At 39.2% G+C, this 27,496-nt stretch overlaps 2 protein-coding genes across 2 annotated transcripts in view; both read right to left on the reverse strand.

The window, feature by feature from the left end:
* TSPAN3 (tetraspanin 3) overlaps nt 1-27,496 on the reverse strand; it is a 378,683-nt gene that overhangs the window by 107,788 nt on the left and 243,399 nt on the right. The window lies entirely within an intron of this gene.
* PEAK1 (pseudopodium enriched atypical kinase 1) overlaps nt 1-27,496 on the reverse strand; it is a 126,694-nt gene that overhangs the window by 62,888 nt on the left and 36,310 nt on the right. The window contains exons 2-3 of the mRNA XM_074917711.1: nt 10,778-10,950; nt 10,173-10,257 (exon numbers count right to left, since the gene is read on the reverse strand). The gene's annotated coding sequence lies outside the window, so the exon portion shown is untranslated. The remainder of the gene's footprint in view (nt 1-10,172; nt 10,258-10,777; nt 10,951-27,496) is intronic.

The raw sequence follows: 27,496 nt of genomic DNA on the forward strand, positions 1-27,496 counted from the left end.
ACAAACACAGTGAAACCTGTTACAGTCCCATTTGATGTGTTTAATGTTATCAGCCACTCTGCAGCTGTGCTCCAGTATTGGCGCTTACGGGACCCTACAGCAAATTCCCCTGCTGGAAAGCAACACTGAAGAAAGGGAACTTATGTGGGGAAGGAAGGAATTTGATTACTCCCCCCTGCCCCACTTTCCTTTGGCTAAGTGCTAGCCCAGGCTAAAGGGAATGAGAAGGGTTGGCCTGTGGGAATGATCTGGGCAAGGGGATCGAGTGCACCCTGTCAGTTTGCAGAAGACACCACGTTGGGTGGGAGTGTTGATCTGCTGGAGGGTAGGAAGGCTCCACAGAGGGGTCTGGGCAGGCTGGAGTGATGGGCTGAGACCAACCCCATGCCAAAGGCTTTGGAGAAGAGCAGCTGAAAAGCTGCCTGGCAGAAAAGGACCTGGGCAGGCAGCTGAATATGAGCCAGCAGTGTGCCCAGGTGGCCAAGAAGGCCAATGGCATCCTGGCTTGTGTCAGCAATAGCAGCCAGCAGGACTAGGGAAGGGATTGTCCCCCTGTACTCGGCACTGGTGAGGCTGCACCTCGATTACTGTGTTCAGTTTTGGGCCCCTCACCCCAAAAAGGCCACTGAATGACTCGAGCGTGTCCAGAGAAGGGCAACGGAGCTGGGGCAGGGTCTGGAGCACAGGTCTGCTGGGGAGCGGCTGAGGGAACTGGGGGGGTTCAGTCTGGAGAAGAGGAGGCTGAGGGGAGACCTCCTGGCCCTCTGCAACTCCCTGACAGGAGGGTGCAGAGAGGGGAGAGAAGATATGGACACCCAAGTAACAGCAATAGGACAAGAGGAAATGGCCTCAAGTTGCAGCAGGGGAGGTTTAGACTGGATACTAGGAAAAATTTCTTCACTGAAAGGGTTGTCAAACATTGGAACAGGCGGCCTGGAGAAGTGGTTGAGTCACATCCCTGGAGATATTTAAAGGACATGTAGATGTGGCACTTAGGGAAATGGTTAGTGGTGGAATTTGCAGTGCTAGGTTAACGGTTGGACTCGATCTTAAAGATCTTTTCCAACCTAAATGATCATATGACTCTATAATGGGGGGGACGATGACAGTTCATCCATTCCCTTTGCTCACAGCTAGTTACTAGATTGACTTAACTAACATCAAACCATGTATAAGTGATTCATTAGCGTATGGCTAGAGCTGAAACAGTTATGTACATACAGATTTAGATATCAGTTACTTATCTGTTCAGCTGTTTTTCCATAGTTATCATAGTAAAGTTTCAAGGAAATTTTCTAGATACTGGGGGTTGTACTAAGGGCTTACTTTCAGTCAATAAACAGAATCTGCGATTCTAAATTTTATGCTTTGAGAACATAAACTTTCACAGCAGCAGCTCAGTAAATAAGCCATTCTTGTCCAAATAGCAAAACATGTATTAATTTTCTATTAATAATATAATCAAGTACAGAAGAGAAAATTGAAAAAGTTTATTACAGCACACAAAATAAATTTCTGTGCATATATTCTACACTTCAGACTTGCAACACCAGAAGTGCTCTTATGCACAAAATACCTGTTTGTCTAGTGAACAATGCCATTGCACTGAAGAATGATTGCTCACATGCAGAAAGTTGAGTCATAACAGTTATATGACCACACTGCAAAAACATTTTTGAAATGCAGCTCAGAGACATCTGCACAGCCACTGCTGGAGATGCCTGTCTGAATAGATCTGAATCTGAAAATACAGGCAGATATGAAGGTAATCTGTGAGACACATGCTATTACTACCTATGAAAATATTTAATTTCCATTTAATAAAGAAGAGGGAATTTAACTTGTAATCTTTCTGTATCAACTGCTGGTTTTATTAACTTCCTTTAGGCCTTTAGGCTTATCAGACGTCTGTTAACTAAAATGAGTTGGGAGATGCTCACCTTCATTTACCCTCATCCCTTCTTTTGTACTGGCTCTGCTGCTCTTGTGACACCTCAGAACAGACTGGGCTTTCAAACTGCAGCAAATCAACCTGTGGATGGGGAGGAAGAGTCCTTTTCTGTCAGGTGAGCACCTTGAATGGGCTCATGGAGATAAGCAATAAGGACCAAACATTCAGCCACAGAGAGGACAATGCTGCGTGGCTGGGAGCAGCAGTGAGGTCGCTGTTGGAGCCGTTACCCTCTGCACCCCAAGAAGCAGTGTTCCACAGAGATTTCAGCAGATGAAGAGCAGCAAATTTTGTGGAGGCATCATGGCCTACAGACAGATACAGTTCTTTCTGTAGCCCTTGGGCTCACACTGCCTCACTTACCATGTAGCATAAAACCGTTCCATTCTGCTCAAGCATTCCTCCTTTCAGTAGCGTACTTCAGTCATTTAAAGTTACAGGAGCAGTCTGGGGAGGAGCCTGTCAACCTCTGCTTCAGGGCCACCTGAGCACCCTTGTTCTGTCCAACAGATTCCCCAGGGCCAAATGTTTTCCTTGGAAACAGTGAGGGGCTGAAATGCTGGGGTTTCAACCCCAAGCCCCAAATTAAGGCTGACATGTGGGTGATTCCCACAGCCCTTCGCAGAGGGGGGTGAGTTTGCCTTTAGGCTTCCCTCCAGGGTGCGGTGGCCTGGCAGACAGAGCCACTGGGTAAAGGAGCCCCAGGGGTCCCGCAGTAAGGAAACAAAGGTCAGGTGTCCCACTGAGGGATAACAGCTGGGACCACTTGCAGGCAGGGGCAGTGTCTGTCTGTGAGGTGGATGCCCTGTGCAGAGTTCCCTGTTGGGGAAGGACCTCCCGCCTCCCTGGGACTGGGCTCCAGTCAGGTCTGGCCTTTGTAAACACGGGCTGTGTAGAGATTCAGTATGTGGCTTCCTTGGTCTTATGTGTTTGGTTTGCTGACTCAGTTGTCTCCCATCCCTTCTATGGGAGACTGCATGTCACCCTTTATTCCACCCACTGTTGGTTGTGTGGTGTCATTGTTGGGGTCAGTGGGATTGATGTCTATTATGTATAATCTGACTTGTTTGTACCCCCAGCGCTCACCCATGTACTGACCCTTTTGTATCAAATACAGTTTGGTTATTGGTTCATCTTTATGCTGGCTGTGTCCTTTATGCTAGGCCTGATAATTGACAAAACAGTGGCTTAGGTAGATCACAGGAGACATGACCTTGTTTTCCCTGATGTTCTTGAAGTACAGACTAGTGTGTATCTTCATGTGGGGCTACAGACCTGTATTACCTATTTACAGATGCTCTTCAAAGAATCATGTTAATTGTCTTTTTTTTTTTACAGTTCCTGGCATATAACTTCCACATTGGATGCTACTGAAATACCAGTGTGTAATTTTACAGGCAAACTAAACAAAAGGCTATTTCTTCCCCCAAAAGAGTAATAATTTGAAAACTTGCTAGTCTTGATCATGACTTGAAATAAAGGCTGATAACAACAGGCTGCACAGAGCACAGGTCATGATGACCTGAGTACTGAAGAGAGAAAGCAAGCTGAGTGTGTTTCCTGAAGCTAGGACATCCAGAAGAGCAGATGCCAGTACTGCAGTGCTAGTAATTCAGTGGCATAAGGACAAAAAAAGGGAGTCTTACTTCAACAAATTGGATGTGATATATCGCACTTTTAGTGCCGTATCCCATGGCTACTGAATTACTGAATCTTCATTGACTGTTTTATGTCACATGCACTCCTGATTTGCTATCCAAGTTTCTTCCTACACAGGCTGGTGGTCTCTCATTAAGACCAAGATTTACAGAGCACAGATTTCAGATTTTATAGAACCCACTGTGCTTTCTAAAGATCCACCTTTTCTTCTCATCAACTGAAAAAATACTTTTTGGCTCTGACTCCTGATTTTTTTTTTTTTTTTTTTTAATTTGCCATGTATATTTCTCAGTCAGACCTTTAAGGATGTTATTAAGATTTTTTCCACACAGTGTCTCTCACTATTTGCCCCTCTTCAGTTCTTTGAGATACAAGGACTTTTATGCTACAGGAAATGAGGACAACAGAAAGCTGCCGATTCCATGAATGTAAAAATTGTCTTGAAGGCATGGAACAATTCAGCCCTAATTACAGCCAGCTGGAGCCTGCTCTCTTTGCAGTGATACTTGGATAATTAACCACATACTGACTGATGCAAGACTCAAGCATGTCACTACCACTCAGATATTCAAGGTTAACTTTTGTATCCATCACTGAAATGAAGCTTAATGGATATTATCAGCTAAAATCTTGAAAATCAGTCAAGACACAGTCATACAATTAGGCAAAAATGATTTTTCCTTCAGTGAGCTTGGTGCTGTCTTTCTTTAGCTGCAGAAAAAATGTCTTTTCCATTAAGAAGTCAAAGTCATAAATTCTGATTAATTTAATACCTGTAAATCCACTCAGTTTAAGCTCTAAATTTAAATACATTGAAGCCACAACATTGATGTAATAAAACAAACCCTAAAATGTTCTGATAGGCATTATTGTAGTAACACACATTTATTTCTCACGGTATGTCATCTTTAAATTTGTGGGTTTGTGTTTCTTCCTGAGTAAGCTGTATATGGGTGTTGAAACTAAATAGTACTATGCCACAAGTCAAATATCCTGATTTGACTGCTGATGCATGTACTCTGAAACTATTACAAGAGAGGATGGCACATATAGCGCTCAAGTAGTCCGAAATGTTTGGAAGGCAAAACTGCTAATGCATCCCCCCTTCTGCTTGTAATGAAATACATTTTTACATTGTTGGGTACCTGAATTGTATTTGCAGCAAAAAACAAATCCAAAAGAGGAAGTCAAGAGAAAGTTGTCTTCCCCAATTCTATTTTCAGCAGTTCTTTCCCTGAAAATATGAATTTTTAGACAGATTCAATCCCTCTGACTGGTTATACAGCTAGTTAGTGCTGCACTGATCAGAGGAAAATATTTTATCACTACTTTTTATCAAGTGGTAGCTCCTACAACTTTTATCTCTTATTACTAATTAAAAAAATATCTACTGTGAAAAATTTGAAATATTTTAACCTGGTGAAGATGTTTGTAAAGACAGCAATACACCACAGAATATGTTGGTAAAGACACAGTGCAATGAGAAAGATAACAGATCAATAATTGCTAGATCTTGAGTAGGGCTATAAAGATGAAAAACTTCATGCATCTCAGTAGCATACTTGAAGTGTTCTCAAAAAATCTGGGTGGGGAGGCAAGAATGTAAAGAATCTGGAATAGAGTTTCTTTTCATTTTGTAATTTATTTGTCCTTGCACCTTCTTATCTAGTATTGAAAAATAAACGATCCCAATTATGTTTGCACACTGTCTAACATACTCCTTCAGTAGGAAAAGTCTGAATTTTGTTAAATATCTTTGGAATGCCACTGTAATGCGTATCACAAAGCATTATCATAACAGTGCAAGTTAAAGTGTAACCTGTAGCTCTTCTTTCGAGAATACACAGAATTTTTATTACCAGAAATGGAAAGTAATGAAATAAAAATAAAAGCTTAGCAAAAAAATAGGCTAACTCATATGATGAATGACGTACAAGGCATGGCTGAAAAAGAAAGCAAGCCAGGTATTTTTGGAATGATTTTGAAGTCTGTTAAAACCCCTACCTATTCAACTAGGAAGCATTTTTGCTTAGAATAGATGTATGCTAATGTTCATATTTAAGATAGTGATGGTTGGGCTGAAAAAAATCTTGCTTTGTAAGAACAAAGGAAGAAAGACTATGCATTATGAGCAATTGTTTCTGAAAGCATTTTCAGAGTTATACTTGAAGGGTTAAAGAAATCCATGTCTGAAAGAAAAAGTTGCATTTTGCATAATTGTTAAGAAAAGATTTGAATCTGATGGGCCTCCAACATTCCGATTATTTTGTGTTGAAAGGCGAGATAAGAGGTGTTGCTGAAGCACCCCACTGCATGAGGTGGGTGCTGTGGGGTACGGGGGGAAGGCGAGTGCCCAGACCTGGGGTCGGTGGGACCACCCGCGCTCCACGCTTGTGTCACACACACCGAGGGGACTGCATCAGGAAACGGCTGTGCTGCAAGGAGACATCCTCTCCTACCATAGCGTCAGCACTGCTAGCTTACTTCTCTTTCTCAGGTGTATTTTTAGATGTGGCTGCTTTCTGTTCTCTCATTCCCTCATTCCACTCTTAATGTTAACAGACAGGCCAGAAGTATGGTATTTACATAATCACCTATATGCCACTTCCTAACAGGGAGAGTACGGAGCTGATGTAACAACTCTGATTTACAGGTTGTAGCAAAAAAATAGCACCAATACCATAGGCTATAACTCTTCAGTATCTGGACAGCACTTAAATTCTTTTTATGGGAACTACATACATAATCTTTTCCAACTCAGTAAGAAAGTTCTACTTGTTAATACAAAATGATTCTTGTTTGCAGCAGGCTCAAGTGCTGATTATCTTTTTCAACTCTAGAAGTTGATAATTTTCTTAATTAGCAGGATCTGAGATGTGTTTTTTTTTTTTTTTTTTTTAAGAATAAGAATGTGTTTCTTGCCAAGACCACAAGACCACATCACATAATAACAGGTTAGAGAAGAATGAAAGGACCCAGCATGAAAAATACAATCTAATTATCACCAACTGAACAGCTGATAAATGAAGTGACAAAGTAAAATACACTAGTTTTGCATGATGGAAATTAAGGGAGGGTGTATCTGTTACAAATATTGAACAAATGAAAACTGGAGACCTCACCGTGTAAGCAAGGTCTCTTATCTCCCCATCACTGAAAATTCACTGCTCCTGCAATAAGCAATCTGCCATCCCATCACAAAAAGAGCTAGAAGATCCGATACCCAGCAGCAGAGTTGTTTTGATGTAAAATACAGGAGCCTGTTCAAAATAAAGAGCAGTGCTGGCTTGGAGCTTTACAAATTTATGAGATGATTTTTCCATTTTGCCTGCCCTGCTTATTTGAAGTTTCCAGGGACAGGCATCACACCAGCATGAATTTAACAAACACAAGCATCAGTCTCCTTTTATCAGATAAACTGACAAGGACAGTATTTTTAACATACCTGTGATGGGACAGATTTCACAGATAAGCATAAGTGAAAATGGAGCTAATGCAAGCTTGTAAAAAATCACAATTGCTCTTTGGAAAGAGCTGCATACAGGGACATTTAATAAATATTTTTATGTTACTGTTGCTTACTCTGTCAATGTTTCCATTTTGAATCATCACCTTCAGACATTTAAACCTCAACTGAAAGGCCTGGTTGGACTCAAGAAGCTAGAAAGCCAGGTCTCAGGGGAAGAACAGTGTCTTTCCTTAACCCTCTGAACCCAAACATATCCCGATTTTAGTATTTTTTAGCGACTTTTGAGACAGAGCTAAAAATCTTGGGGTTTGAATCTTTCTTTTTTTTTATATGTAATTGAAGTTAAAACATTCCCTTAGCCCTTCCCTGGTTTAGTGATGTAATTCTGCAATTCCTGCAGCACTGATGGGGAAGGCAGCTGGCCTGCTCTGGACAAGAAGTACAGAGCGCATCGTGCCTCTGCTCCCAACTCTTTTTCAAACTGTTAAGCACAAAGTAATTGATACAGCAGTTGAAGTTTGGCAAACTGCTGAGGAGTGAAGAAAGGAAATACAGTATAGAAATAGAAAATCATTAAAAGAGAATTTTAATGGTTATTATCTTAAGCATACATTTACCCCAGTAGCCCCTCCCTGTCTTCTGCAGGTACCCAGCTTTATCTACAGTATACATCAGTCACACCAGGCTCCGCTTCAGTGCCAGTATTTTATGTTCCTTCCTTGCTCTATGTGCCAAGCCAAAGAGAAGAAACAAAGGCTGGTGTTGTTCCTGGGAAAAAATGGGTTCTGCAGGAATTAGTGGGCAGTTTCCTTTCATGCACATATAGGCTTGCATTCTATATGACAAGTTAACCTACGCAAACAACGTTCGTAGTGTAATGTCTTTTCAGTGAAAAGTGTCCCTACAGAAACGTGTGTGGGTACTGCATGTGGGAGAGGAGGCTGATAATAGTTTCAGAAAAATTCTCTCCGATTGTAGATTACTATGTGGCTGGAGAACTAGGCAGGCTGTTGAACAAAGGTGTGTTCAGCTGCCTACAAACTCCCATTGTTACTGAGAAGGTGGTGACTTCCTCTTTGTTGAATCTTTCCCCTTATTTTGCTCTTCCTTCCTGATGATAAATGCATTTTTTATTATTCTAACCAATTCAATGTTACTTTTAGAAATTTTATCATTCACTTAGATTTTACTCAGTGAGTCAAGCGGAAAAAATGTGTTCTCAAGCTGAGAGAAACCCCTCCCATTTAAAACCCCCAAGCCAAGAGCACCTCCCATGCAACATCCTCCAGCTGTTGTCAGAGCCAGAAAGGATCTGTTCCCCTGGCATCCTCAAGCCGTTCCCAAGGCCACTCCGGAGCATCTCCAGCAGGAAGACCTGCCCAAAACAGCAACCCCTGGCTCTTGCTGGGCCTCCTCCCTCTCAGCTCACCCAGCACTTTTGAGAACTACACAAACCTCTTGATGTTCGGCCTATGAAAATCTTTCTGTGGCAGCAGAGAAACCTATCACATAGCATTGTTATTCCTGTTCCAGGGCCACTGACTGTCACTTTTATCAGCTAAATATTAGTAATTTCAATACCGCAACAATTATGGGAACCTGTTTCCTCAGCTGAAGCCATTGTCCCCGGGAAATTCTCAGTTAGTGCTGTTTTGACAAAAGCTGGATGCATAAAGAAAAAGTTGCTCTGCCAGAGGGCAATGTACAAGATAACAAACAAAACATCACTTTCCAGTCCTCTAAGATTTTTTTCCTCTAAAATGATGATGGTTCTAAACTATTTGTATCTTCTCCTAATGTGCTGAATAAATACATGCCAAGGTGGTACATTTTCGTTAATAAAAATGAGTTTGTGGTTAGTATTGCTTTTTAACTCATGCTGTTAATATTTCTGGGCTCTGAAGTGTCTCACAGAAATTTGAAAGCACACTGAAGTGCCCCGGCTCCACAGCTTTTGCAAAATGAAGACATGAGAACTGGAACTGTGTTTTTCTTTTCTTCTCTTTAGACACATCAATGAATTAGAGATCTATAAGTATATGTGCACACATTCAAAGAGGTAAGGAGAAGAACAGAGACAAAACATTAAAGAGCACAGTAAATTTGAAAACTCAGAAGAAGAAAAACATTTTTCTTTTAAGTCCTTTCTGAGCTTCATTTGTAACCACTGCAGATGAATGGAATCTGCAATCCCTCCCTTCTTGCCAATACAGCAGCGGCAGCAATAAAGACAATATACAAGCAACTCAGGCAACAAACCAGACAACTGGTAAAGACAGGAAATCAATTAGAGAAAAACCCCACTGGTCTATTGACCAGCTGATGCATTGGCCAAGCTGCTGGGAGGCTCCTCAGAGCTGGTCTGACTGCACTTTCATGAGACCTAAGGAGCCTTAATGTTGATTTCAGATAGCAACAGTTATGTTAATGCTGAACATTTTCTAAAAGCCTGCCTTCACCCTTACAGAAATCAGGATAGAATTATTCTAGGGCACTAACACTTCTCCTATTAAAGTTTTAAAACAGGCTATGATACATGGGTGGAAGAAATACCTTACCTGGACTGGAAAAGGAGAACAGCTATACTTGTACGGTTCATAAGTGTAGTACTAATTTTTCTACCAAAAGTCACATAAATGCTGTCAGACTTGTTCCCTCTCAAGAACAGAGGGTAGTATAAGGAGAAACCCTTATAAATGTCTGAAAATCTGAATTCTGAACATTTTTGAAATTGTGGCTATCAAAAACACATATACACTTCCTTTTTTTTATGCATGCCAAATGGAAGACGTGTAGAAATTTTACTGTTTTTCATCAGTGCAACCAAACTAAGGAAAATTCTATTGTTCAGCGAGGCTTTGAGAAGTGCACGAGGACCTTCTTTTACTCTCTTCTCTCAAAAGACATTGAAACATCATCCTGGTCTACTAAAGGTATAGTAATTCCTCCCCCCCTTCTGTTTATACTGATTGGCTACACTTCACCCACTTTTACAAAGGGACAAAGCCTACAAATGGATAGGTAGGAGAAGCTAGGGTCCTTCTGCTCCCACTTCAGAAGTAGCAGTTTTGTATTCCTGACTAGTACACTGACCTGGTCAAGACATAGTACAGGTTTCAGGTCCTGGTCAAGACATAGTACATGTTTCAGTTATAAAAGTATTTTAGATGTTTCATACCTGATGACAAATGGATGAAGTGCAGAGAACAGGAAAAGCAAGAAGAGAAAATGGAAAAAGAGATGTGAGAATGTTGATCGTTAGCAGAAATGAGTAACCTTCATAGTGTACTACATAAATGTGTCTTTTCCTAAGTTTCAGAAGTCACACAAATTACTTACCATATAGCTAAAACCAGGTGCAGAGATGCTTTTACAGCTTGTTCCAAATTGCAGTTTTGCCAGGAAGACAGTCACTAATAGAGTAATAGCCAAATCTGATTTATTTTTTCAATGATGAAGAGATGGGATGAACCCTCAGGAAAAAATTTCAACTATCAAGTAAACCATCAGATACTAAAACTCCAACTTCTTGTTAATAAATGAAACTCACAAAATTACAGATTCATCCAATGTTTGGCTTTTATAAGATTACTCCATTTAAACTCTGGTAGTATTAAAACAATATCCTCTATAATCCACACAAATTATTTTATGATACTTTATTAGGGAATTAAGAATATGTCAGAAAAATTAGTTACCGCTTAAGTTTGAGGAATTTCATCCATTCTAACACCAACAGTTGGCTTTGCAAAACCTTCTGCAGCCACTGGCAATAAATCCTGCTGGAAATTTTAGAACTTCCTACTTCTCCAGACAAATTCGCTTCATCCCCTTCTCTTCATGATTACTGGGGTCAGGACAGCAACATTTTCTGTAAAAGAGAGACAATGACGTTGTTTCAAACAGATTTCAAATGTAATTTTCCTTCTTCAGTGATCTCCTGATCACTTAAATGCTACAAGAATGACATAAAAAGACACCTGAATTATTTTCAGAATTCTGGCTGCATAGCTGCACACCAGACTTTTCCTCCTCCTTAGCATTCAAACTTCTTTTCTAAACCCCAGGAGCACACTGCTGCAGTCTCCTTTTAATTTTATCTGCTGTATAGTCACACTACTAGCTTTGCAATAAAAGCACAGGTTGGAGCACACACACTGTAGAAGGTAGCTGGTATAACTGAGGACTTTTCCTAGTAAAAGGAAAAGGCAATCTTAGCAGTTTCCTTATTTTTAATTCCAATTTCCAAACAAAATATGAAGAACAAACTAGGAAAGGTGACAAAAATTAGCTACATATATTGTGTCTTTGAACAGAATGAAAGCACACAGGTTTAACAGCACTTATGTTTGCATGTTAGCAGTTCATGATGGTTACACCATCATTTGAGTAAGTTAAATAACCCTCACCTTAATCCAGCATAGCTGAACAGTCAGACACATTTATAGGCGTGCTCATCCCCCAACAGAGCAGCCCAGAAGTTATTTGTTGGTTTTCTGACAGTGTTCAGGCGGTGCCTCTGACACTCGCAGAAGTCTTTCGAGTTACTCAGGGAGACAGTAGTGGTTGGTTCTTTTGGGGTTTTGTTTTTGGGTGGTATTTTCCTCCTTCCCCCTGCTGCCCCCCTCCCCATATTCTGCTATGGTGACTTCAAGTATGAACACATTTGTGTATGGCAAAGTTGGTGGAAAGGAAGTAAACTCAAATGCCCAAAGAGATTATTTGTATTATGAAAGCCACAGATAGCATGGAACAAAGTGCTTTATGACTTCAGTAAAAAGAAATTACAGTCTGGTGAACATACACACACTGTACAATAGCAAGACAGCACCGATGAGCGCGACAAGCAAAACCATCAACTGCTGAGCAGCAGAAGCAAAATGCCTTGACAACAGTTATCACAACAAAACCAGTTTTTTAGAACATTTGAAAGGAAGATACTGAAATAACTTTGCAGATGAGCAACAACAGGTGAGATGAGCAACAGCCATCGTAACCAAAACCACACATTATATGCCTGAAAATGTAACTAATGAGAGAGATGATTAACGTCCTACTGAAGACAGATGAAGGAATAGCCACTAATTTAGTCTTAAACTGCAACTTCTGGCTCATCTTCTAAATGGAGATATTAGAGAGAAGTTGAGAGTTTACTCCAGGTGGAGAAAATTTAGTGTTCTCTTCCCAACCTGTCTGAGATTTACCAAACAATTCACTTTTGCAGATGGGATTAGCCAGAAATACCATGTAGGAGAACAGAGCCCTGCAAAGCCTCCAGAAAGAGTAGTGAGAGAATACCACAGTCCTTAGTTGTTTGAGAACCTTACTCAGCAACAAAGCTTTTTGCATATTACAGAGTTCTTTGACTTAAGGAAAAAAACAGCCCTGAAGAGGCAAATGCTTTAAGACATGGAACAGCTACACTGAAGACATATTTAAAAGTTTCTCAGTAAAGCAATGTGTTTGTGTAAAATTTTAACCCCTTCCAGAGTATTTTTCTTCTGGCTAAAAGAGCAAGGACCGGGAACTACGTGGATTGAGGCAGCAGGCTCAATTAAAGAAGCTGGCTAGAGGAGGAGCCTGGATTTCTCCTCCTTTAGTGCTTGAGGTGGCCACAGCTCCACAAGCCCGCAGCACAGGTTCTCAAATGGTAGGTACCTGTAGGTACATCTCTATAGGAAACACTAAAAATAGGTAGAATAATGGTAGAAATAGTACTTAATGTTTGGCGATACTAAAATTCACCAAGGGCAAATAATGTACGTAACATCCTTGCGATTCCCAGGACTGTTATCCCAGGAACTTACCTAAACTAAAAACAAAGCTACCACAATATTCACAAAACCAAATGCAGTTACATTTTTACCTGTGCTGCTAGTTTAAATATAGGTAAGGTGAAATACTAAACACCAACATTTATATTCATTTTCTAATTTCAGTTGCATACAGACATTTTTACTTATGTCCTAAAATTCTGCAGACTTTGCACAGCAGCAGCAAAGGGCTTTGCTTGCCATTTGCCTTTCCTTGCAGAATCACCCTCCAACAGCTCTGGCACAGCTGGAGATGGCACAGATTCACTACCACAGCTTTATATAAATCAGGTGTTCCTGTGGCTCATGAGGAACATTTAGGTGTTTTTTTGAAGCTGCCATTTCATTATATTTTATAGGTGCCACAGAAAACATTTCATCTCCAACATAAGCATATTACATATTAAAAGGTAGCTAAGTCAACAAATGGTATGAAGATTGTACATAAAGTTGTTATTGTACTCCCAAACAGCACACTGACTTAAAAAATGCAATTTACCACTCACAAAGAATCAAATCCTGGCACAAACCCTGACCACTCTCTATTTACTTATGTTTCAGTGCTTAGTACTATAGATTAATTTACATTATAAGCTAATTGATAAAGATGACATGAAACCCTTCCTTTTAGCTGTTGCTCTTATTAGACAATTGACATGGAGGGAGTAAGTGAAGATGTAGATAAATCCCCCCTCTCCTTTTTTTCCCTTGGCTTTCCACAGAGGCTGCAGGCAGCAGAAACTCAGTATGAAAAGAGCTGCCATGTGACTCAGTCCCATACAAGCTGTCCTCACCAAACAAAGAGCGAGGAATGCTAAACAAATGAATCACAAGCCATTTCTGCAAAACATCCCCTAGTTTCTAGCAACTGCCAAGGCTGGGAGCTATCTGTCCTGTCAATCTGAGTGACAGCCCATGAATAAAAGGGCACCTAATTACAAGATTAGTAACAGGAAGTCTACATTTCAAAAACCACCATACAAGTTATGATTGCTGACTCTGTAAGGAGGCAAAAACTGAAGAAAATCCCCAAGGAAGCAAAGGCACGATTTGGGATTTTTTTTTCCTGTTAATGTTGACGGCAAGTGAACTCTTCATGGGCTGTGAATGAATAGCGACACTTCAGCATTCTGTACATTGCCCAATTTTTATCATAAGAAGCACTCCTCGCTTTCAGCTGGCTATGAGATTTGCCAAGCTAGTAGGATTCTGGCAGGATTTATGCTGTTTAATGTATCAGCATGTTGGTATCTTGGGACTCAAAAACCTGTAAAAATACATAATTATGAATATGCATGTTAGGTTATCCTTTTTGCATCATTCAGTAAAGAGAGGGGAATAGATTATTTCCAAATTGACTGTACCAGCAAAACACAACACAACATCACAGGGTCAATATGAACCACCAAAGCATTTCAATAAACTGTGGGATTCCCTTCAATGAAATTTCACAGGCTTCCCGCACACAACGGATGCGTGACAGCTTTGCCAAAGAGGCTGCGAGTCACCTGGCACAGAAAATACCAATCTGAAGACCAGAATTTCCAGAGCTCCCCCTGAAGCGTGAGGGGATATTGGTGTGATTTATTACTGTACACATAGACAGGCTGTGCGGGTGATGGCATTTTAAAGTGGCGTTACCTAACCGTTGACCAGGTGATAAAGAGGGATGCATTCTGTGTTCACAGTCTAATAACTTCTTCACTTCAAAATTGTCTCCTTGGGTGAAGAAATGCTGTAGACAGACTATATTCACTCTTAAAGGAGACCGACAATGGGAATGAAGCAGTACAGGGAATGTGCCTTCCTTTCCAGATATACTTATGTTTTTAATACAAATTCATAGATGTACAAGAGAAGTGACTCTGAAAAAGGGAGGTTAAAAGTAAAAACTTTTTTACTTTTAAAAATATTAAATATAACATGAATATAGTATTTAAATAGAACTGATTCATGGAGAGAAATAAAGTACTTAATTACTTGCTCATGTTTAAGGACTCTTAAAAACAAGTATCTGTTACTCATGCATTTGAAGGATTTGCCACTCCTGAACTACTGATTTGCAAAGCTTTTGACACTGCAACATGAAAACACATCCCGAAGGGCTACTGTGTAGGTTGAAAGTCTGTGTGCTCCCAGAACACTATTCTTTTCTTTGAAGAAAGGAAAGCTCAGCAAGAGGAAAAAAAAAAAAAGTCATTAATTGCTTTGGTTCTGGAAATGTGGTGAAAATACAGTTCTCTGCCCAGAAGAGCTACCAGCTTATCTTTCTTGTAGTCTGTCCAGGCACAGGTTAAAACTGAACTCTGACTATACATCTACCTACCATGCTGTGACCACATCCAGCTGACCCCTAAATGGAAAAGACTACATCTTACAGCTGCAGTAGCCATCCTAAAAAGTTAGAAACAATTCACTGTAATTCAACTGGCTTTCTAGAACAAAAACCTGCCAATTGAACCTGGAAGTGACCTCATGGGTATATACACTGGGAACATACATTCTTTCACCAAATAAAATAGCTTGCCATGAGCTACCACAATGAAAAACCAAGCTCAAGGTATGAGCAAGTCTGAATTGAAATGGTTAAAACAAACACAACTATGCTCATCTTCCCACCAAAGAACCCCAAACTGTCACATCAAGAAGAACTAGTGATTGAATTCTGAGACCACCAGGGACTATCCATGTGCACCTTCAGCTGCATCCTTCCTAATGCAATTTTTATTCATTAGGTTTTGGCCTAACATTACAGACCTAATATTATTTAATAAGAGTAGAAAGCAGAAAGAAGAGAGAAGGTACTACTAGTCATCCATCCTTATGAATGAATCATGCAGTACAAACTTCTTATAGATTAAAGGAACACATGGCTTATTAAACCTTGGAGAAGAATTTCCATTTTAGCCAAAAGGAACTTATTAAATTCACAAAGAGCTGTACAGCCTGTGCAGAGGCTATGGGATAGAAGACAGGACCAGGGGCAGCACCTGTCAGTAAAGCAACAGAAGTGTACTGCATAGCTTTTACTGTTCTTTGCTGTAACAACAAGAAAAATTTCCTATCTCAACATTTACTGAAAATCTAGGCTTTTACTGGTATTTCACATTCACAAAAATCTTACAAATATCTGAATGTGGCTTTCTAGAGAAGGACTCTTGGCCCAGCAATACAAGCCTCAGGAAGCAATATGGACACAGGGATACAGGAAGAAGGAAAAATCAGCAGTAATATAGCAACAGGAAAAATTGAAAGCAACAATAAAAACCCCACCCAACCCCAAACCCTCAAATAGCTGTTTATGCAACTTTCTTTCACAAACTAAACCCAAGACGTGCACTGGGATTACGATCTGAATTTCAATCCACTCCCCCACCCACCCCCACCACACTCCTTTGCTGTTTGCCCAGTTTTATTAGAACCATCTGTGAGATCCTCCCATTCCAGTTTCTTATGTCTGTTAATCTGGCAGCTGCACTTTATCATCTATTTAAAAATCTTTGTTTCAAAGTTGTTGAGACAGAAGGTCTTTGACAGGCTAAAAATTATCTCTAAAATCAACAAAGAAACCACATCATATGCTGTGCTTTACAGATTAAAAGGGAAGAATGGAAGTTGGAGAATATATATACTTTTAATGGGAAGATAAATGAAGGTTTTAGGGATCAAGAAAATTTTTACCAATGCAATTTATCTGACAAAAGCCACAATTTACTGAAGTACCACAAGTTGCCACTGCAGAGTAGTTTCGAGATCATCATTATCAGATTGACAGAAGTGAAAGAAATGCAGAGAAGTATTTCCTTACAGCATCTTGTCAGCAAAAGATAAGCAAGGGGAGTGTTAAAAGAAAGAGGAGCACTGATGAACTTCATAGTAGCACAGTAGCAGATTTTAGCTACTATTAGGATAGTAGCAGAGTTTAAGTGATGTTCTTTATACATGATACAATTATTATAAATTATGGACTTCGGACTTTCTTTTTATTAGAAGCACCTCAGGATCTAACTGTCACTGCAATATCCTGTACTCACCTCACCATAAATCCTGAACACTATGTGTATACACGTGTCTACACGCATGAAATTGTTTCTCTCCACGACATCTTTTAGCAGTGGGTTAACATAGCAGTATTGTTTGTACACATACCAGTCATGCCAGGCAAGAGCCATTCATCAGTAGAAAAGCGCACAACATGCTTTGCAGTTCTCTCCTTAGCTTTAGGAGCCTGTGCATGCTGCTGCTTCTTAAGCTTAAATCTTTCTATATAACCCTCCTAAAACATATCTGTTCACTTCTGTGGACAAATATACATACTACCACCATGCACTTCATCACGACGGGATAACCTCTGCCTGTAGCATGCAGCAGGGCACATCATCACTGATAAAAAACAGCAAAAATCCTTGTGGCTTTAGTTTGTTCTTATATTTCTCTTCCCCAAAGCATTTCTGCAGAAGCATTTGCCTACTTGCATGGGAATGGCACAACTTTAACTTCTGGGGGATTAACAGAGAAAACTTTTCTTCAAGGTTTCTTCAAGTCATCTCATAAAACATTTTTTTTAAGAAAATACACTTTAGGTATGAACACAAAATACTGCTGGTTTTAGTATCTGAGGAACACTACTACCATTATTTGATTTATAATATTATGAACATTTTTCTTTCTTTTGCCCTTGCAACTAAATATTTTGCTCTGCTCATGTTGTTGCTATTTAAAAGGTCACAAACAAGTGTAGACATTAAACTGCCATCAAATAATGTTCGTATGTAAATTTGAAGAATCTGAGAAATTAACTGGACTTTTAAAAATTCCCCAGAGTTACCTGAAATAACTTTCTCCACATATGCATATGATTTACATTTAACTCTATAAATCATATGTGAGACATGCATCTTGTTGTCATCTCTCATGACCTTTCTCATTCTGTTTTACACAACTTACAGCCCACTTCTTCCCTGAGCAAATTCTTAATTCCTTGCTTAAATAAGCAAGAGCATTTGAAGTTTCTCAAGTACTCGGACTTCGACAAGACTTCTACAGCTTCATACACTGGGATTTAACATTTTCTTCACAGCCTTTCCTTTCAATCATAATACATTTATTTAAAAGCAAAAAAGTTCTGTTAAGCAGTATTTCAAAATTGTCATGAACAAATTGGCTTGTCTTTTCCCTTGAACTTTACTGTAAAAAGTAGACAAATTAAAGATATTGTAATTGCACAGGCTCTACAAAAAAGATGCAAGTTTAATAATTTGAGTTGACAGATCATCCAAGGCAGACTTTAAAGGTGGTTTCGGAAGCACTAGAAACAGTACTGTCATAATCTGACTTTATAAATTTTATATCCAAATAAAAATTTAAAAATAAAGTAGACCTGAAAAGATTTACATTAAAAGAAAATCCATATATATTTTAAAATAGCATTATAAAAAAGTATATCTGCTCTTGAAAAGTGTCTCATGGAATCTCTCAGGAGAATGAATGAAATAACCACAGAGAGAGAGAGTGTGTGTGTCATTAAGTGGGAGAGATTTTTGTTAGAATACTTACCATTACTTTTGTTACCACACACTTCACTGCCTTATTAGCAATTCTACTAAAAATAAGATGTCTTGTGAAAGTAAGAACTTCGAACAAAACCAAAGTTTGAGAGAACTAACTTAAAATTTATTTTCTTTTTTTCTCCATCATTTGTATTCCAAAAAATATCATTTGGATGAAAAATCTCTTACAAACCCTCTTTTCAGGTCACCTTTGATGTTTACAGAATATATACATTTATATAAGCTAGAAACAACAACAAAAACCGCAATGTTAAAAAAATCCCACCTCCACATATACCCCTCTTGCAAGATCTCGTGAATACATTAAAAGCCAAAATTGCAAACAAAAGAATGCTTGGGACCATAAAAATAAAATTACACCCTGCTGCAAATGCCATTTTTCTTGCTCTTGAATACATAATGTTGATTCCCTCGTTTCAATTCAACAAAGATGCGAAATGGCAGTGTATTTCCTGATAGAACTCCAGGGCTGCATCTCAAACAAGCCTACCATTAACATGCTGCCTCAGACTGTAGCTGTCAGCTTCCCTCCCCACAGGAAGAAACACTCATGGATGTACAACAAAGGTTATCAGAAAATCTTACTGAATTGTGATATGAAGAGGAACTGGCAGATTGAATGCATTCATGGCATTCTCCTTATGAAATCTGTACATATAAAATGAATTCATTTCCTGAGAGAAGAGGAAGAGTCTGTTTTAAGCCTGCTGAATAGGTTAATACCCCATAAAGAGGCAAACCAACAGTCCTCAACATCAGTGTACTTGAAAGAACTTTCCTACAGCTGCAATCTGAGTACCAAAATAAACACAATATGAATCATACCACCACCTTGGGTGTATCACTTCCAAAAGGACAGCAGGCTAATGCAGCACTCTGCAACCCATTTGACTTGTAGGGCCTGGCTGTCAGCGATGCTGTGCGCGTACGTCCCGGTGATTCATTATGCACTTTGTCCTTTCCTTTCGCAAAGCCAGAGAACCCATCTCTGTTGATCCTGTGTGTCCCTTGAGCTAAATGGCAGACATCTCAGTACATCACCAGCATTTAGGATGTGGAGTAAAGGGGCAGGAAGCTGGTATGTATTTTGACTGACCCTTAGACAGACTATCAGAGCATTCACTAGTTAATTATAAAGTTCCTGTAAAAATTCTGGTGGATGGCAACAACAACAACAAAAATCAATAACAATTCATATGCTGAAAAAAATGGAAAGAAAAAAAAGAATTGAGATTGATACTGAATTGCAAATAGTACATGATTTGTTAGTAAACCAGAAAGTAAAAAAAAAAAAAAAAACAAACCAAAAAGCAATTCTGAATTAATGCATTTTTAGGAATGACCTTGATGGGTCTGTCAGAATGGAATCTTGATTTTTCAAGCCTGCCATCTCCCTGGCTTGTCCAACAGAGTTTCCTGATTCACTTAAATGGAAACTACCCTTCTCAGTGTGGGCTGCCACAGAAGTATTTAGCCCAGAAAACTGACTCGGCTTTAACACAAAACACCACTTGAGCCCAGAAAGCCAGCATGCCACCAGAGAGAGGGCTCGTGGCTGCAAGCAGAGGGTGAACAGCACCCCTGACAAAGCTGGAAAATTCCAGAGATGTGTTGCACTGAGCTCTTCCCACAGCTATAGCCAGACAAAAAAAACTTCCTTCAGCAGGAAGCTATAGAGAAATGCTCTAGCTGAATTTTTCTAATAACTAAAGTCAGAAATGCAATCTTCACTTAAATGTTAAGCCACATACATGGGCCATTAGTCAAAATTCCTTTTTAATAGTCTTACCAGCTTTGACATTTCATAGCACCATTATTTTAAATCTGGTCTGGACAAGAATTCACACTGATCTTTAGGAAAATTATTTTCAAAAGACTATGCTAAAATATCTTCCAAGTATTGCTATAATTTGTCACAGTTTTACTTAAAAGAAAAGAAGGTATTAAGATAAATGAAACGGATAAAAAAAATTGAGTACTTCCAAGAACATAAATGATGGTTAAATCAAGTTTGTGACATGAGCCAATCCTCACATTCTGACTTCTCACTGAAGTACCATTTGACCTTAGAATGAGAAAGGCACTAATACAATAATGTAAACCTAAAGTGAGAAGACTACAGCAGAGAGCAAATGGAATTGGTTGTAATATCTAGAAGAAAAAGAAATGCAACAAATACTCCTGGTGTTGAATGAGTAAAATGCCAGAGAATTAACATCAGCTCAATTAAAATGACCAGACCTGTAGGTCAGTCAACATTGTAAGCAGAATCTGAAGACAGGTCAAAATTTACAGTGCTTTGAATATAAAGTCTAATTGAACACTGACAAATTTTACAAAACTAGTAGTATTTGCTGAAAAGCCACCTTAAGGCAAACAGCACTTGGAATGAGAGTAACACCCTGCAGCAAAGGTCTGAGGACATTAGGAAGAGGCTTTGCAATTTCTCGCTCTGCTATTTCTCTCCGCTCAAGTATTTCAAGGAACTTTTTCTTGTTCTGACTGCAGTTTGAAAATACTGATGGAAATAAACTAGAGTTGTAACAGGGACCTGCAAGTAGCTTACTTGCAGGTTTACTATTTCTGAAATATTAAGTGCTAGCTATTTAAATGACACAAAATTCATCAATTGTTCAGTGGTTCAAGTTTTTTCCCCAAAGTTAATCGAAATTCTCTTGCCTGTGACCTACACTGTCCTGTTGTCTTATTTTGCCAGCATGCACAACATTGCATTGCACTGTTTAAAAGCAACTGTTTAACCACTTCACCACAGCACAGGAATTGAACACACTGGGGAAATTTTGCATCACAGTCCGAAGCATCTCCATCTTTCAAAACACCGAAGAAAGGAAAGATAATTTCTTTAAAGTCTCTTACTAGAGAAGAAACCATGAAGTGGTTTTGGCAGCTACACAGATTGAGCTTTATAGAACAGCTGCAAGCTGGAAACAATAGGCCCTGTGCAATACGGAAACATGCAAGGACAGCAGACAATACACAGTAAGTGTTACTTGACCCACACTAAGCTTAGCTGCAGCATCACTTCGTGCTCCTAAATAGGGCAGAACATTTTCTCAAAAAAAAAAAAAAATTAAAAGGATGATACTGAAGTTTAACGTCAAGCTTAAGAGTTATACACTTATGTTGATATAGGAACTCATATGAAGAGGGAGAATCTGAGAAGCTTTCATTCTCTCTTGCCAGAGAAAAATGTTTATTTGAAACCTTCAGTCAAAAAAAAACCCAACCAAGACAAAGTTAAAAGAAGTAAGCAGGTGAAAGGAGTGATAACATGCATAGCTGAAAACCCATGATGAGAAATATTTCACTGGCATTACACAGAAAGGAGGAACTAGGTAACAGCAGTAAGGGGGGAATCTGGATCAAAAATAAGAACTGCTGCTGAACAGGAGCAATTTGGCAGGTTGGTGCAGACCACAGGGCCAAAGTAATGTGGCTCAATTAGCTCAAGGAATCATCCAGGGTGACCTCAATGAATGTTATACTTCAATAAAACAGTTACCAAAACTACAGAAAAATCTCTTAAAATCATTTTCTAGAGGAGCATTTATTATATATTAGTTCAGAATAAAACTCCAAATTGGAAATAACAAGCTGCTTTTTCAAACACTTTACTCCTGAACACAAATTTAGGAACTGAGGAGTTGACTGTCATGGAAAAGTAAGAGTGCTCCATCTGCGCAGGATAAATTATTAACTTACAGTAAATATTAACTGACCATAATAGACTTCATATAAGAAGGGATGATGCTATTCAGCTGATGACATTTGAAATAACAGAGGTAAACTGGAGATTAAGCAAAGTTGCCAAATACAAAAGGCGTTGAAAAGAAGATCAGAAGAATCATAAATACCCCAAGGAAAGCCCTAGATAGGACAGAAATGGTTTACAGGATGACAGCAGCTGAGCACATCAGACCAAAAGCCCAGCTTGTCCATTAGTCTGCCTCTGGCAGCAGCCCAGAGCATAAAGGCATTAACAGCAACACTTTTCCCTCTCCCACTCTCCAACAATTTACAGCTTAGAGTCTTCTTGTATAAGAAATGGCATCTTTGTACTTGATAGTCTTGCATGGAATTTTCCTTCATAAATTTATCCAATTACCTTTTGAACCCATTTACAACTTTGTATCCACAACATCCTGTGAAAGGACATTCCACAGCGTAACAGCTTTGTGTGAAGTACCTTTGTGCATTTGTTTTGAGCTGCCAGGTTCTTGTTGGGAAAAAATAGACCCACAGATAAGAAACTGGTTCCTTTGTATCAGCCCCTATTTACTCTTTCCTATGACATTATGATTTGTGATTTTTTTTTTCAGGCCTCCCTTAACCTATCTTCCAGTTTGAAGTGTCCTGATATATGTAATGATTCTGACTGGGTGCTGCTCCATACCTCCAGCTCTCCACCCTGCATTCCTCTTTTGCATTCTTTTCAAGTTAGACTGCACGTCCTATTCAGATGCTTTTGAGAAGAGGGTGAAAGAATTCTACAGTAGTGAGAACTGAGAGGCATGTTTAAAGGTAGAGAAAATGTTTTTTGGGGAAAAAAACATAGAAAATAAATGAAGGTTCACTGTGATGCTGCATATTTGCAAGCAACGGAACTGTTCAAGCATTATTAGATGATTTAAAATAGGGTGAAAACCTTTAAGATTTGTAGTAGAAATCAGATTACTTCTCTGTGCCTTCATGCTTTACAGAGCAGAAATAATGCTGAAATAATTTGTGTGCTCTGTTTCCCCCTCAAATGAGCACTTCACTGCTTTTTATAACTTTCTATCCCATCTATAAAGAGACAGCCATGCTAGAGGCAGTACACTAACAAGACTTTGTATTCTAACTGTATTTCTATTTAGCAAGGAAAGAAATAATAGCAGTGAAACAGATTGCAAATAAATGGACAGTAGGTGGTGGTAAAGGAGGATGAAGAATGATTACTAGTAATCTTACACTTTTAAAGTAATACCTGGAACTTACTTTTCTTTTCCAGTATTAAAAGCCAACTGGGATATTTAATATTCACTTCCACAAGTACAAATTATTCCCCAAACTTTGGAGGATGCATTTTGACCTAGTACACTGGTCAGTCTCCAAAAAACGGCTCCCCTTGGACTCAGGCTGCCATCGGGTCACTGTTGCCCACACTGAAACACTACTGAACAACTGTTACAGGCAAAGTTGCTTTTCTCAGCTTACTACCACCTGATCATGGGCTAGTGGTACAGGAGGGAACACTCTGTTGCAACTGTTCTTCACTAAAGGAGTATTTCATGAGTTCCAGCTGAGGTCAAGTAAGGTCACTACAAGTACAGTCCCCCTGGGGTAAACATCTTGTTTTAAGAAAATGCTTCAAAATATACCCACAGCAGGCTCTGCACACACATATTCAGTTTTCCTCTCTCTTGTAAGCTTCTACACAAGTGTAAGTGCAAGAGTCTTGGTAGTTCTAGAGACTAATATTGTTCATTTGCTACTATGTATGTATTCTATTAAAGCTTTTGAAAAAACGTGCACTTCTAACATCCAATATCTCAAGTACCAAAGAATCTATTAAAAAAAAGAAAAATCCCACAGGAGACACACATGAAATGTATTCCATTATTATCGCATCCCTGGGTCGTAGAAGCCCACAGAAATTTAGAGTATATTTCTCCATATCAAAAATGTGCCGATAAATGCTATAAGTTGCATTAAAAATGTTGGTTTCCATCATTTAATAAAAAATATGCCTGCATGTGTCATTCATGAAAATATTTCAATTTTTGTAATGCTGCCCAAGCAATCCCAGTTTTCTGTTGTTAACTTGCAGCAAGTATATTTCAGATTTTCCTCAGGGTAAGGCAGAGCAAAGGGAAAAAAAGATTCCAGTACTACCGAGCTTTCCTCCTTAGGAAGTCACTATTTAAGTGAATGTTGGTACCTTTAAAATTTTTGCCTTCTTCATAAAATGGCCCTAATTTGGCAGAATTATGGAGGTCTGAAAAAAAATTAATCTAATCTATTTTTTGCATTTTTCCATAGGCTACATCAAGTGTTGAGAAAATCTGGTATTTACTAAATACATTTCATGACACTGGGAACTAGGGAAGGGGTATTTGCCCTACAACAAAGCAGGACCAGACTGAAGAAACACTGGGGTTTCCACATACGACCGTGCAATGAAAATATGCACATAAATGGTAGAAAACCCACTGATATTTGCACTCTGTGTAACTCTTCCAATATTTTAAATCTTTTCAGCATATGACTTCATAAACATATTGCTGCTATGAACAGCTACAGTACATTAGCAGTCAGTGGAAATAAAACGAGTGTATTATGCTCGTGCTCTGCAACGTATGCAGTGGGGAATTCTTCACATCTCTCTGCTGCCCACTCTGCATAAATGTAGCAAAGTCTGAGCTGCTGCTCTGCCACAATTTTCCCACTGTAATCTGCCACCTATTATTCTCTCAAACCCCATCTGCAGGTCATTTTTCTATCAAATGAGCTGGTTAAAATTCCGTCTCCTTTTTTCTTTTAAACTTAGGGGAATTTCAAATAGTCCAGCACTAACCCACAGGAATTTATTTTAACCTTTTATTTAAAATACCAACGGTTTTGTATTGCTGCAGCTTAACAGCTCTGATTGGTTTCATGCAATCTCCTTTCACTTTATCTTTCTAAGATACATGCTTGCTGGGTGCTGAGAAGTATGGCTGAAAGAAATTTCCATTATTTCCTTTTAGGCTCAGAGCTGTTTGCACACAGAATTTTGAGCATTACACAAAATTTATGTATAAAGGAAAGTACATACTGTTGTGAAAATAGCTACTTAACAAGTAAAAATATTTAGAAATGTATACTGAGGTAACCGGAAATCCTCTTTCCCTTTGTAATTTAAGAAATTGTGACAATTTTCCTTATGTAAGGGATGCAAACTGATTATTCCGTGATCTTTGAGGAAGACGGTACTTAAGAGTTAAAAATCTCTGTATGCATTGAAGTTTTTTTCCTCTGCAAGATATCACTCTGAATAAAAGCATCATACTTGTCAGCATTTTCCTCTCTGCCAGAGGGCTGAGAGGGAACTTGACCTGGATAGGATTGTTTCCTAAACTTTGTTTGTAAAATGATCTAACAGGCCACTCGGTTTCATGCAGACTGACTAGTTTCACACAGACTGCTGCATATACTCAAACTTTGCATTTAAAAAGAAACTGTTTAATATATTTTTTGCCGGCTACAGTGTGAGAAGCTCTCTTGTAGGAAACCAGCAGAAAAAAAAACAATGGAAAATTGTTGGCTGTAACAGGGCTTGCAGGTTTAATATAGCTTACATCTGTGTGTTACGGAATAAAGGCAGAAGACAGAAGCCATAATAACTAATGCTGTCACAACATGCTCCCCAGAAAAACACCTTAGGAGTACAGTGACAAAGCTAAAATTGTCAGGTGTCTATACTTCATTGCTCATCACAAACACTTATTTGTGAGTTTCAGAAGTTACACTTAAATTAAAGGTTCATTTTCACGGTAAAGTTCAATTGCAAAAAGTATCAAGTACATGCATTTAGGTCTTTCCTCCCTTTAGCAAAAAGTTCTTAAGCTATTGTTTCGTAAGCTAAAGGGAAAATATTTTTCCTCTTTGAATTATGAACTGTGTGCTAGCTTACAGTTGTGTTTCAGCTTGGCTATGGACTATGTACTACTTGGGGAAAAACTGACAGGGAAAAACAATGGGGAGGAAGACAAATCAGAATTATATACTGATCATTTGAAATCAAGGCAGGAGCTCTTGGGCTGAGATCGGAGCACTAACTTACTGGCTGTAAGTAAGGAGAGACAGATGCACGGAGACCACAGAACAGTAAAAGATGCCAAACAATGGAGAAAGCTGTGTCATGAATATTCTCTCATTTGTTTTATGAAGATTTTAAACCTGAACTGGTTTCTTGATCTGGTTTACCACATGGCCATACGATTACCACACTGCCATCATCTGCTGTGCAGCAGTTTGGGCACAGGTCAAGCCAGCAGTGCCCTGAAGGAGTTGTACACCAAACAGCCCCTGCCACCCAGAGGGGGTACACTATCTAACCTCCCCCCCTCCAGGGGCAGGCCTGTAATTCAGAAGCTGTCTTGCTCTCCTTCACAGCAGAAGACAGTACCTAGGAGATTTCTTCCTCTCTTATGCTAAAGCAGCATACTGAACAAGAAATTGAATTATCTGACATGCAGAATGAAGGTAAAAGAAATACTCTGTAATAACCACTTCTTCCTCTATCCTGTTAGTCCACAAAAGCTCAAATTGAGCATCTTTGGTTTGGGTTTCACTGGCTATCTGGACTTCAAAGAGTTTGCCAACATAACAGTACACATTTTGGCTTGTCTTCTCACTTCAGAAAAGTTGACTGCAACCTTAATTGGCTTCTTCCTTAGTGTCATATACTCTTTAATACCTTTTCCCTAATTATTACCATTAATTACCATGTAAAATCACTTAATTCCAGTACCTTCAGGACTAACAAAATCTTAGCTTTGTTTCAGTATTAGAGGTGACAGCACAGAAGGCAGCCTTTGCAACAAAAGGCCTATAGTTAGATACCTTGCACAAACAGCGTTACTGGTATAAGCAATGCTCCTATCTGCGTTACCTCTACCATTAAGAGTGAAGTCACACAACACTGTCATCAGAGATGAAAGACTGAGGATTCACTCCTTTCCCTGCCTTTGCTGTCAGCCACCGGTTCTGCTTCCTCTTCTGTGCTCATCAACTCATTAACGCAGCAAACTACTACTTTTGCCAGGTTCATGTTCTGCCGAGTTAGTGAGTTAAATCAGCTGACAAAGATCTGAGGTGGTAGCACCAACGTGGGTGGGGAGGAAGGGGAAGGGCAGAGTGCTCAGGAACTTCCTTAGCAGCAGCAAACTGCTAGATTGGATTAGGTCCTTACAAATCACTTCACTTTGAGAATACTTCCCCAATCACTTTATTTTAACTCTGTCACTATTATCTACAAGCCATACAGTAG

The sequence above is a fragment of the Athene noctua genome, chromosome 13 (genome assembly GCF_965140245.1).
Source record: "Athene noctua chromosome 13, bAthNoc1.hap1.1, whole genome shotgun sequence".
Taxonomy (NCBI): Eukaryota; Metazoa; Chordata; class Aves; order Strigiformes; family Strigidae; genus Athene; species Athene noctua.